At 45.3% G+C, this 13856-nt stretch overlaps 1 long non-coding RNA gene across 1 annotated transcript; it reads right to left on the bottom strand.

The window, feature by feature from the left end:
* Nucleotides 1-5365: 5365 nt before the first annotated feature.
* Nucleotides 5366-7976, bottom strand: LOC143171078 (uncharacterized). Its single transcript, XR_012997135.1, has 3 exons — nucleotides 7798-7976; nucleotides 6633-6707; nucleotides 5366-6547 (listed from the first exon to the last, which is right to left on the bottom strand). It is a non-coding gene; the product is annotated as an uncharacterized LOC143171078 (long non-coding RNA).
* Between the last annotated feature and the right edge of the window lie 5880 nt (nucleotides 7977-13856).

Here is a 13856-nt window from a genome sequence, read left to right as displayed (position 1 = left end):
TGCTTTGCATACTAAGATTAAATCTTAGAGGAAGCTGGTTTAATTGCTATGGCTCTCATCTGTGCCATGCTATAATTTACTAAATTGGTCTGAAAGCTCACTTGTCTGAAAGGAAATAGCCTATATTATTATCACAGATTGTAGCAAAACATTACCCTTAACCTTCATTTTTCCACAGATTTTATCATAGCAATTCCAGGCAGACAGCGCTTGTAAAAGAATAACGAACAACACCATGCAGCAAAATAAATAGGCTAAAATACAGGAATCATTGTGCAAGAGTGCAAACTTAAGGTTGCTTTGGATCCTGGACATCTATATTTTGGCATAGGTTTCCAGCGTGGTCTAAGAGCTGTCACCTGGAAACCTGCTTCCAAAACTGCTTGAGCTGGAGGGTCAATATTACTGAGTGCCTTTTCATTACCTAATTGCAAGATTGAAGATGAAATAAGGAACTAAAGGACTAGATCGCCACTGTCTGCTCTTTCATTATCTGTATATTCAGTGCTATTATATTGCTCAGACCATAGCAGTATCTCAGGTTTGTACTTTTCTGTTCATTGTAAATTGTGCATTACATTTACTTGATTCCCTTTGTTCATCCCTATTAAAAAAAAAAAAAATAAATCTTTTTTTGTTGGCAGCCTACTCCTCTCCTTGTGTTTGGAGCTGTTGGAAATGATTTACCCAGACTATGCTATTGTAAGTATAGGAAACCTCATGACTGTGGGCCGAGCAGAGCACAAGACAACAGAAAAAAAATAAGAGAGTCTAGATTGATGATAGAATTTGTAGTTTTCCAGAAAAACTGATGCTTCCACCAGTTCCCAAAATCAAAGGATCTTCATTTCTTCTTAAAATCACACCCACATCTGCCTTCTGTTTCTCAGGCTTCATCTTATATTTATAAAAATCTTCTCCAGTAACCATTTCTTAGAACCTAAAACCCCTGCTTGCTTGTCCTGTCAGTCACTCAGTAAAGCAAAACAAGTCATTGTGCCTGAAAGTTGGACTTGGTTGTGTAACTATGTGGTTGCCGCAGGAGAAAGGAGGACATAGGGGTTAGATTCAGTTCCAGATTGAGATAGCTACGCTTGGGTGTCTGAAAATACATATGAGTTTCTCTTACAGTCAGCAGACACATTTGGTGGAGCCTGGAGATCTATCCATGCATTCACCTCTCCATAAATGCTTGCATTTCATCAGCTGACCAATTCTGTCATCTCTTTGAGGCACTGCCTAGCTGTCCTTTGAGGGCGCTGGAAGTTTAGAAACCCCACTGATATGGAGACCCTGTATTCAGCCACCACCGTGTGTCCAGTTTCCATTGGCACTAAGGTGACTTTCTTCTATTTTTTTGCCTTTTCCACACTCCTCACTTAATCCCCTTTCAGCAAAATTCACCCTGATCCCAAGGGGAATTCATAGTCAGTGACCTCAGTCTACTCATCTCCCATTTGCATCCTGAATACCTAGTCTCATCTTGAAGTATTTAATGGCAAAATGCAGCTCTCTTGTAATATGGATTTCCTCTCTTACGGATAGGTTTGGTTACGTTTTCTAGCTACAGTGCAACAAAACATAGGGATTACATAATTATACACACAAATAATTCTGAAGCTGAAGAACTCTTCCCCACCACTAAATGAGATTTGCTTAGAGCTCAGGAATAATTACACTACTGCAATTTTACTGGATATCTTTAATCTTAAAACCAAAACAGAACTAATGCTCTTTAATATGAGAGTGCTGCTTTCCTCAATAAAACCTGAGGGTATGTGAAATTGCAGTCCAAGGTGTAACTACAGCTTGCATGTCTGGGTATAATTTAGCTTTCTATAAAAGCTGGGCAACATATACCTCAGGCTGCACACAATATGCCCATCACCCCAGCATGTTTTCCAGGTCAGAGCCACCTCGCTTGGCCAGTAACACGGCTGTAGGACTCTGAGGGCTACTGGGTCATCTGAAGTCCCCAGGTGTAGGAAGAGCTGATGTAGCAGAAATGATAAGGCTCCTGGGTTGCTCCCTAAATCAGCCCAGCCCTGCCGCACCTCACCTCACCCCACAAGACCCAGGCTCTGAGGAGGAGACCTGTATCTTCTTCTCTGTGTCTGAGTTGCTGCAAAGAGGTGAAGGACCTCAGTAAGAACCAAGAGGCTTGTAGAGGTGAGAAGGACACAGTGACAGGCACTCACTGGAGCGGCAATTGTGTGTTCAGACAACTGACAGCCTGGAATAACACTTTTGACCCATGACAAAGGGGGAGAAAGGGGTGTGGGGTTAGCTGAGCCTTGTTAAAATGCAAGTATGGTAGAGATGTGTTTAGGCCTGTTTCTTAGTAAGGTGGGTGCTCATGAGTCCCAGTTTTGGGTTATTTAGAGTAGAGTGCCTTGGAAGTTCCACCCTTGCAAATAATCCATTTTTAATACTTTGTTAGTGCTCATGGTATGAGCTGATACTGTCAGAGTGGATTCATATTTCTGTATTGCCTCATGGCTCACAGAGGTGTGGTGCTAATATCCAATTTAATAATCTATTAATTCTAAAGCTATTAATTAAATCTTCATTCTAGTTCATTACCTAATTAAGCCTGCTAATCTCAGCAAGAAAAACCGGCAGCTGACTTTCAGTTCCTTCAAGGTTATTAGACTAAGAGAGTGCTGATCTGGTGGCACAGAACCCTGTCAAATGAATTTATAGTTGAGCTTAGAGACAGAGAAAGCTCTTCTCACAAAAGGAAAAGGGAAAGCAGAGTTCTGCTATCCAGAGGAAATATCTGAATTATGGTGCCAGGTCCTCTTCTGCTGCAAATATCTGTATAGCACTGCTTCTTCCAACTCAGGTCAGCAAGGCTAAAAATTCAGCTTAGGTAGAAAGCTGCTGCAAAGACCAGTGCGCTCCTACCTCACGCCTGGTAACTCACGTCACAACTTGAAAAGGGATTTAAACAGTAAAGGTGGCCCTGCACCAGCACCTTTTCTGGGCATCCCATGCAGGATTCATTCTGTTCCTTCTCCTCTGTCTGCCCCATGCCTTGGTCTCCCTGGCCCCATCATAGATTTGGCTAGTGTGCAATGTTGGAATTATAATGATAGGTTATAATTAATAAGTAATAATAATTAGGTGTGTCTAAGTCTTAGATCCACCCTTATGTATAGAGTGTCTTTAGACAGGTTAGGTGGCTTTTGGGCATCAGTTATCCCATAATAAGATGATAATTGTCTGTGCCATACAGGTGTAAAGAGAAAGAAGATTTGCAAGAAGCAGTGAGAAGATAATGTGGGATGTTATAATGACAATTAAATGCGGCATCCTTTACAATGACTGAAACAGCAGGGCAAGGGAGAGGAACAGCTGGGCTCCCACATGCCAGGCAATATGGGGGGAAAGCACTGAAACAAGCAGCGTAAGAGGAACGTGTGAAATGTGTTTGTGGGAGGCAGCCAAAGGAGGAAAGACCAAGGGTGAAGGCCAAATTGGCAGAAAGATGCAGTATTATCAGAAATACTGGGTTTTTCCCTAGCCTGTTAATCAAAATGTCTCAAGATATGGCTTAGGCAGGTGAGTAGAGAATATTGAGGGTTCTTTGAAAACGCGATGTGTCAATACACACTGACTGGACCCAAAGGACACGCCTGCGTTTCAGACAGCAGAGCACTATGGTGCACAGTATGGATAGTTATACACAAATTTCTCCGAAAGGGATCAAGCACTAAGTTCGTAGGCTGAAAGGCTAATGGCTCTTCCCTAAAACGCCTCAGCAAGGCTCCTGGAGGACAGACTATCTTGTGCAAGCTGCTTCATTCTCAAGAAGAACCAAGTTAGTGGTTTTCAGGAACGTAATTTTTTTAAAAAGAAAAAAAAGGAATAATTTGCAAGTCATCTTCAGCAGGTGAAAATCACTTCCTGAATCCCCTTGTGCAACTAGATTATTGTTAAACTCCTCGAACTGCTGGACTGGATGGTGTGTAGATAACGAGTCAAGACTGGGTCTTTTGGACTGGAGGTTCCTGAGAGCTCCACCCTGCTGATGACCTCATTACCAAATTTTTCACAACACTTTTTGCGTGAGCCAGGCAATCAACACAGCTTGTATCTCTGCCCTGCCTCCCAGCTTATCTGGGGCGTGACACCGAGACACAGTTCACAATGTAATCTTCCAAGATATAGCAATTACATCTTCATATTGGATCAATAAAGTAGGGCACATGCTAATGTCTGCAAGATAAACAAGCAGATTTACAGGAGTACCCGTCCAGTAAGGGGAAAAATTTAAATATATATACACCAAATATTTGAGGGGTTCATTTTAGAAAGAGCAGATTTACAGGGGGCAGGGAGCATGTATGGGCTGCTTGTCTCCCAGGCAGATGTCCAGGTGAGCTGGCTGAGCAGGCAGCAGATCGCGGTGAAGGTGAAAGCCCGGCGGCTGCAGCAGACGGATGGGTAAACTGTCTTCTGAGAGGCTGGCAGCTGCCCAGGGAGACAGGGCAGGATAAGCAGGGAGACTGGCAGGAATCCAGGCTGCTTAGCATGTTTTCATACGATGTTTTAACATTGCTGTAAACCTTTCTGCAATCCCTTTTCTCTTTGAAGAAGTCTGGGAAAACAGCTGCATCTGGATGTGGCTGCACAGGCTGCTTGCAGCATAAGGTGCACACCCTGATGTTCGCAGGCATCTGCCTCCACAGGTGAGGGCAAATTGTTAAATAGCAGCTCTCAAGACTCACCAGCCCAACAACAGGGAATTAAAGTTTAGCCAGCTTTCACGTTTCAGTTTCAGGGACAAGTTTACCTATGAATTTTATTTCACTTCTGTTAAACTGGGCTTTTAGCTTGCAAAGACTGGCAGAAGTGCCCAATCACAACTGCAGTAATATTCTTCTTGGGACCAAAAGGACAATGCTTGCACTTAAAATGATGGTAGTGATTAAATAATTATTAGAAAGAATAGAAGCTTAGAATTTGAGGGCTGGGGGGGGGGAGGGCGGGAAGAGGGGAGCAGGGCTGGGGGATTTTCCTGAACCGAAGTAAATAATAAGGAAAATTTCTCGGGGTGTCATTCCTTTTCATCTACGTACTGCTTTTCAGCTGACACATCAAGCCATGAACTCTCAAAACCACAAGCTATACTTAACAGGATGAGGAACAAGTGAAAGCTGTGAGAAGAAAGTGAAAATGAAAGTGTCTTGGGCGAAGGCACAGAACAGAGCTGAGGAGTGCAAGAGAGAGTTGATTATTTTCTCACTTCATGGGTGAGCAGGACTGACAGATTTGGTTTTGACGTTTGCCATCTAAATTTCAGCAGTAGGTACCTGAAAATCAAGAGTAGAAGAGAAAGAAAACGAGAAAACCACCATGATAATGCAGAATAATTTTAATGGGAAGGGAAAGGACAGAACAAGACTTCTAGAATAAATAACAGCGTAAAGGGCACAGTTCCAGATGCAGATTCTGTCACTCACATACTGCAGCAACTTCTATATGCAAGGGACACATTTCATCGAATACTTTTTTCCTTTTTCTTAAATAAAATTAAATATAAAGAGAGGATCAGTTTCTTTGCCCCCACACTTCCTTCCTGCAGTGAAACTGAAAGCTAGAAACAAATGACGTGTGTGTGTGTATACATGTATTTATCAAAAGGAAAAGTGAATTTCCTGGTGACTAATTCTCTTAAATGCTCAGACCAGTCTAATTAGGTCTCGCAGTGAAAGGGTTTGTCATATCTCAATTGACCATATTTGTGGTGTTCTTGAAACAGCTGCTGCCTTCGTTTTTCTGGAAAGCAATGTAAAAAGAACAAATGTTCCCGAGAATCAGATACTGCATGTTTCAAAGGCCAGGTTAACACAAATTAGGATAAGGGGGCATTTTATTACTCTGATCACCTGCCTGAGAATGTGCCTGAGGGGAAAACAACCTATGAACTTAAGGTAAAGCATAATTTAAAGACATAGGTAAGTCTGCTTTAAAGAGGCAGTAGGAATCTAAGAGGCCTTTGGACTTGGTCACTGGGGTTGGTATCACTATGTTATGCTTCTGAGGTCTCTTTGTCCTCATTTGCTGTATCTGTATTTTCAGCTTCTGGCTTCTTCTCTGGAGCACACTCTTCCCTCTTGCTCTCAGACGGCTGGTAGCGTCTGTAGCTGGGTCTACTGCAAGGATGCATCCAGTGGGAAGAAAACACATAGGAGCACCGTGGTGCACACTGAGGCACGTATTTTGGGACGAATCTCTCTGCAGGTGGCTCTGAGCACAGGACTTCTGCTCTCGAAGACGTCAGCGGGGCTGGCGCACCTCTCTCCAGGACTGCAGAACTTCCCACTACCGTCTCCTGTGGGCATGTGCTGAGGATCGGCCCTGGGAATGTCACAACGACGGGAGGGGGGTATATAATGACTCTGGAGGTGCCGCAGGATACAACACATGGGTCATTGCAGCTGGTAGCAAGAGGCTGTGGGCACTGCACATCGCATGAATAGAAACACCGTCCTGCGTCCCACTCCCCACCGAAGGACATCTGGGAGAAATGGTGGCGAACCTGCAGCACATAACGGAGACCACAGGCGTGTTTCTCAAAGCATTTGCAACCCACACCCTGCCCTTCACCCCGCAGACCCTTGTACCCCCGGGGTACTCCTGCTCTTCTCTCCTGTTCTCCTTGCAGGGAGGATGAGGTGCGTGCCACAGCTGGGGATACGCTGTGGTGGAGAAGAAGGTGCAAGTAGATAAGAGGGCAGCTCAGGTATTTTAGTTATAGGGGCTGTGCAGGTAACGTAGATGCTGTAGCAGAGACAACATGAGCCTGTGATTTCAGGTCAGTACAGGCTTGTGCCCTTGCTCCACTCATCCGTCCCCATCACCCTGAGTCCTTCTCACCCTGCCTCCACCCTCCCAAAAAGGACCCTTAGGCCTCTGGGTTTAACCAGCCTCCATCCCATTTTATCACTGCCGTCCATTGCCCACAGGCCATTTCCACCTCTGCCCCTATGCAGAGCCTCTTTTCACCCTCCCAATTACAGATCCTGTCTGGGCAGCCACCGAGGACAACTGGAGAGCTACTGCAGCTGTGGCCAGTGACTTCAACATAGCCACTGCTGGTGCCATAAGGCCACTGGTCATACAGGAATGGGTATTTTATATCCCTGTACTAGAGAATGTCCTTGCCTGGGATTATTTGTTTGTCTCAGTGATAGAACATGCCCAGCCCTCGTTAGAGTAATTATGCATAATAGGATTCCTGTGCCTCTGCTGAGATTGCGCTGGGCACTGTTTCAGTGTCCTGAGAGATTCGTGCAGACTAACGAGTCCATGTCAGGCAGGACTGGGAGGAAAAAACATTATCCCAGCTCTGCAAGCTGGGGACTGCTGTGCGGTGGGTGGAAGGACCCGATTTCGGTGCCATTCTGCATGCTAGTCCCTGAGCTCCTAGGAAAATCTTGCCTCCAGGTACCTCCAGATGGTTTGCAGAGACCATTCGTGGCAGAGCCAAGAACTTCATGGAGATTTTTGGTGCCTACCTTTTTGCCTAGACCCTGAATCCATCTTTTAGGTCATTCAGCTGGAACTAATTACAAAAATATATTGTGGGATTTATCTGTCAAAGTGAAAAACTGTGTGATGTAGTTCATTACCTATAAAGTAGCCACTTTATTTTTGTCCCTGGAGAAAAACAGGCACCTTGAGTGCAGTCAAGCTCATTCAGAGGTAGGTGTTTAAATAAGTCATGTGAAATGCCTGTTTCTGTCCACCGATTATGATGGCAAGGTTAAGAGGGATCCCATTACTTACCTTGTCTAGCTCTTCCTGTCTGTCAATGCTCAGCATCAGATGCTCTGGTCAGAAAAACCCTGAAGTCATTGAGTATGAAAACAATTGTCCTTGCAGAGCTTCTTCTGCCTAACAGTGCTATGACAAAGGTGTCTTAACCCAAAGAGGCTCCAGCCATGAACAGACCTGCATGAACGACCAGTTAAAAACTGGGGAGACATCAATTCTTAGTGAAATGAACTCTTTGTTCTAGCTGTGTTTTGGATGCAAACATGATCATTCTGGCAGGAAAGGCAGGAGGCAAGAAGATTTTAGTCCCTTTTTATCCCTTTGAAAACTAAATCTTGCCGATTTATGAATAAAAACTTTCGGAAAACAAATTTGAACATCTCAGATCTTCTCCAATTTTTTGATGAAAAAATACTAATACTAATGTTACTGAGCAACCTGTTGTAGTTGAAGATGTCCGTGCTCATTGCAGGGGGGTTGGACTAGATGATGTTTAAAGGTCCCTTCCAACCCAAACTACTCTATGATTCTGTGATAATATTATCTAAACTCCACCTAAATAGAGCTTAAAATGCTTTTTATGTTGGATACCAGGCAGCTATATACAGCTAATTGTAATAACAAAATTGCACCACTTTTTTTTTTAATAAGACTGCCAGTCCCCATAGATCTATTTTTAAGGCTGCACATGGTCCAAGTATACAACTAAATAATTTCTAGCAGACTTTTCAAGAAAGAATCTCATTATTCTTTTTAGAAACTGCAGAGCAGCTTGCTGTTAAACCCCAGCTCATGTTAAAGCAACGTTTTACTCAATATTATTAGATTGAGGTGAATGGGACTTACCAGCTGTCCAGGAAGAAGTCAAGAGAAATGGCCAGAGGAGCCCTGAATCCTTTGAGTTTTATATGCTTTCTTGAACTTCCAGGTAGATGAGACAACCTTTGTGCATGAGGTCTTAATTACTTTCCAAACAATTTTTCCCGCATGTGTAACACTTATAATTACTATAATTATTTTAACATTGTTTACCAGCATTATTCAATTTTCTATGGTACATACTGTTACATGCTGTGGGGTTCCCTTCGTATTATATTTTTATGGTCTAAATTAATTGCTGGTGTGATTCTACCACTTCTGTCCGTATTAACACAGGGAGGCAACTTGCTCCATTTTGTTCAGCTTTGACTTAAACATTGCCCAGGTGAGCAGTGCTTTGCAGACAACAAACGATGTATTGCAGACATATTGGCTATATCTGCTGCTAGGTGTGGGATTTTAATTCATTCCCCTAAATCCACCGTAGCATTTAGTTGGAGACACCATGGGATTCATCCCTGTATGTGGCTTGGAGGAGGGAGGAGTGGAGATCGGAATTTTGCAGACTGCACGGACCCCATTTTTGTTCACAATGAAACTGATTCGGTTATTTGCTTCCTGTCCTTTGTTTCACTGATTGTTGTCACAGCTTCAGCTGGAGGACGTCATTCTGCTCAGGGATCCCCATTCCTACTCTAGGTACTGACCAGCTGCCAAGTGTCTGGCTCCAATCACCATGCGTAATCAGAGGACTAAGAAACATAAGCTCTGAAGGATGCCCACTTACAGAAGAGAAGACTGGAAGGAGATAAGGTAATAATTTCTGCAGATGAAAGGTAGATGCCAAGGTGAAAGAAGTTAGCTGCCATTTACACCTGCTGAGGACAAGAGAAGAAGTCATGGGCTAAAAGTGCATCAAGGGAGACTTAAGTATGGGGAAAAATTTTTAATCACGTGGCTAATGACGTACAGGGATTCCTGAATTTTGTGGAGCCTCACTGAATCCCAAGGATTCAGGTGGATTCTCAGAGTTAAGAGTCGCGTGTTTAACTCTCACAGGCTTAGCTAAAGCTGCCTTTTAACCCATTTTGAAATGATTGCTTTTGAATGCAAACAGAAGTGCATTGTTTAATGAAAATGCAAAATGCCTTGAGTTGTCAAGGCTCAAAAACAACATCCTGTTTATGAGAACAACTAAGACACTTCCATCAAAAAATGCATATTCTAAAGTTGCTATTAGCCCTGAGGTGTTTGTCTCAGATAACATACTATTAATATTATAACAATGAAACACTTTGCGTGCATAAACCAGTAATTAATATTTTTGAAATGTTTTGACATTCTCTGTTGTGTGGAAACCTCACCTCACCAGTCTCTAATTGTCAGGATTATTTTCCCCATCCTCTCAAAAAAAACAATGAAAAGTTTACACAAAGTTATCTGAAAATCCAGGCCCCAGATTCATAGCCCACGATGGAGGCTGACCCCATTGAGCTCTGTTACTAGAGATTGCTGGCAATTCATGTTAAAAATCGTATTTCACATTCTTTGACAATTTCAGGAAGCTTATGGATCTCTTGGTGACTTCTGAACCAATTTCTGATCATACCCTTCTTCCTTAAAAATGAGAAAAGCACCTGGAAAAATGGAAATTCCTGTTTCTATGCTACTTTACCTGCAGAGCATCCAAATACCCCAAACTAGAAACTCATTTACACCTCCCAGTCTTCCCTATAGGAAGAAAAGACAGCAACATTGCCATTTAATTTATAGAAGTTATGATGCCTTCTGCACAAAAAAAGCTTTGGAAATGGGAGTAGAAACACAACCCTAAACATCTTCGCACAGCAAGCTCACTACCCTGGACTTCAGGAGAGCAGACTTGGGCCTCTTCAGGGATCTGCCTGGTAGAGTGCCATGGCAGAAAGCCCTGCAGGGAAGAGGGGCCCAGGAAAGCTGGCTAAGATTCAAGGATCACCTCCTTCAAGCTCAGGAGCGATGCATCCCCACAAAGAGGAAGTCCGTCAAAACCGCCAGGAGGCCTGCGTGGATGAACAAGGAGCTCCTGGACAAACTCAAACACAAAAAGGAAGCCTGCAGAGGGTGGAAGCAAGGACAGGGAGCCTGGGAGGAATACAGAGAAATTGTCCGAGCAGCCAGGGATCAGGTTAGGAAAGCTAAAGCCCTGATAGAATTAAATCTGGCCAGGGACATCAAGGGCAACAAGAAAAGATTCTGTAGGTACGTTGGGGATAAAAGGAAGACAAGGGAAAATGTGGGCCCTCTCTGGAACGAAACGGGAGACCTGGTTACCCGGGATACAGAGGAGGTGGAGGAACCCAATGACTTTTTTGCCTCAGTCTGCACCGGCAAGTGCTCGAGCCTCACCGCCCAAGCCACAGAAGGCAAAGGCGGGGACTGGGAGAATGAAGCGCCGCCCACTGTGGGAGAACATCAGGGTCAAGACCATCTAAGGCACCTGAAGGTGCACAAGTCCATGGGACCCCATGAGATCCATCCGCAGGTCCTGAAGGAACTGGCGGATGAAGTTGCTAAGCCACTAGCCATCATATTTGAGAAGTTGTGGCAGTCCGGTGAAGTTCCCCCTGACTGGAAAAGGGGAAACACAACCCCCACTGTGTTCCCCACAAAGGGAAAAAAGGAAGACCCAGGGAACCACAAGCCAGTCAGTCTCACCTCAGTGCCTGGGAAGATCATGGAACGGATCCTCCTGGAAGCTATGCTAAGGCACATGGAGGACAGGGAGGTGATTCGAGACAGCCAGCATGGCTTCACCAAGGGCAAGTCCTGCCTGACTAACCTAGTGGCCTTCTATGATGGAGTGACTACATCAGAGGACACGGGAAGGCCTACAGCTGTCATCTATCTGGACCTCTGTAAGGCCTTTGACACGGTCCCCCCACAACATCCTTCTCTCTAAACTGGAGAGGGATGGATTTGATGGGTGGGCTGTCCGGTGGGTGAGGAATTGGTTAGATGGTCGCATCCAGAGGGCAGTGGTCAACGGCTCAATGTCCAGATGGAGGTTGGTGACGAGTGGCGTCCCGCAGGGGTCCGTATTGGGACCAGTACAGTTTAATGTCTTCATCAATGCCATAGACAGTGGGATCAAGCGCACCCTTAGCAAGTTTGCAGATGACACCAAGCTGAGTGGTGCAGTCAACATGCCAGAGGGATGGAATGCCATCCAGAGGGACCTGGACAAGCTTGAGAAGTGGGCCAGCAGGTTGAGGGAGGGGATTCTGCCCCTCTACTCCACTCTGGTGAGACCCCACCCGGAGTACTGTGTCCAGCTCTGGAGCCCTCAGCATAAGAAAGACACGGACCTGTTGGAGCAGGTCCAGAAGAGGGCCACAAAAATGATCAGGGGGATGGAACACCTCTCCTGTGAAGAAAGGCTGAGAGAGTTGGGGTTGTTCAGGCTGGAGAAGAGAAGGCTTCAGGGAGACCTTCTTGCAGCCTCTCAGTACTTAAAGGGGGCTTCTAAAAAAGATGGCAGCAAACATTTTAGCAGGCCTGTTACAACAGGACAAGGGGGAATGGCTTTAAACTAAAGGGGGGTAGATTCAGACTAGATATAAGGAAGACATTCTTTATGCTGAGGGTAGTGAAACACTGGCACAGGTTGCCCAGAGAGGTGGTGGATGCCCCATCCCTGGAAACATTCCAGGTCAGGTTGGACGGGGCTCTGAGCGACCTGATCTAGTTGAAGATGTCCCTGCCCATGGCAGGGGGGTTGGCCTAGATGACCTTTGGAGGTCCCTTCCAACCCAAACTATTCTACTCTACTCTACTCTACTCTACTCTACTCTACTCTACTCTACTCTACTCTATTGTATTCTATTCTATCTTACGCCTCTTAATAACATGGGCCAATGTGGAGTTTGTCCAGCTGGGGGATCCTGCACTAGAACCACTTTGGACAGCATTTGCATGGAAAGGCTGTGAAAAGTAAGCCCAAAAAAGAAAAAACTGCTTTGTAGCCCACCCTGTCACTGCCCACCTCGGAGTGTAGCCCATCTTTGCTCTAAACACTCATTTGGTAGGTGAAGGTAGTAATAAACTGTCCCTTCAGTGTTTTCTTCTCTAGGGCAAACATACCCAACTCTCCCAGCCTCTCTCTTCTTGCACCCAGTGCCCTGACCACCCTGCAGCCTCCATCGGACTCACTCCTGGCTGTCCATGGCTTTTGTGCTGAGCACCCAAAACCGGACATGGAGGTCTGGATGTGGCCTCCTAAATGCCAGCTGGAGGGGAATCAACACTTTTCTCCTGCCACTGGCTATGCTCTGGCTCACGCAGCCCAGCCTGCAGTTGTCTTTCACCGCCACAAGGATGCAGCACTGCCTCACGTCACCTGTTGGGCCACCAGGTCCTTTTTTTGCAGTGCTCATGACCTCTCCAGGAGCAGGTCCCACCTACTAATCCATTTGATGAGGGAGAGCAGGGTCTGCTGCCAGAGTGGGTAGCGGGAGGAAAGAGGGAACAAGAGAGCATAAAAACCATCCTCATGCAGAGAGCTAGGAAAAGTTCAGGCACCTTATAGTGGTTGCTTTGAGATATCAGGTTTTTATATTATCATGTCAGCATAACCTCTTTATCAGGCGCAAAACCACAGAAACAGAAGCTCAGATTTTTAAAAGAAAACCCTTTTCTGCTGATCAATGCCATCTTACATTAATGGCTTTAAACTAAAGGGGGGGTAGATTTAGACTAGATATAAGGAAGACATTCTTTATGCTGAGGGTGGTGAAGCACTGGCACAGGTTGCCCAGAGAGGTGGTGGATGCCCCATCCCTGGGAACATTCCAGGCCAGGTTGGACGGAGCTCTGAGCGACCTGATCTAGTTGAAGATGTCCCTGCCCACGGCAGGGGGGTTGGACTAGATGACCTTTAGAGGTCCCTTCCAACCCAAACTATTCTATGATTCCCCATGCTAACTGAAGGGGAGTCTGGATCCTTTCGGGACTAAAAGCAGCTAGGATCAGCAGAGCCTTTTAAACCATACAAGTGGGACAAATGCCGGTGGGAGAGCTTCCCCTGGGCCTGGGCTGTGCCACCCTCGTGCCTTAATTGTGAACCTCCATCTCCCTCTAATGGCTGCAGACCTCTGGGCCTCACTGCCTGTCCTGAGCGTGCTGGTGCCTGGGGTGAGCGAGGGTAGAGAGGAGCCAGGTTTTTAATAGTCCTGGTATAAGAAAGGGATTGATCCCATGTGAGGTAGTCAGGA

This window comes from Aptenodytes patagonicus, chromosome 26, assembly GCF_965638725.1.
Source record: "Aptenodytes patagonicus chromosome 26, bAptPat1.pri.cur, whole genome shotgun sequence".
NCBI classification, from domain to species: Eukaryota; Metazoa; Chordata; class Aves; order Sphenisciformes; family Spheniscidae; genus Aptenodytes; species Aptenodytes patagonicus.
This window is presented reverse-complemented; position numbering and strand designations above follow the sequence as displayed.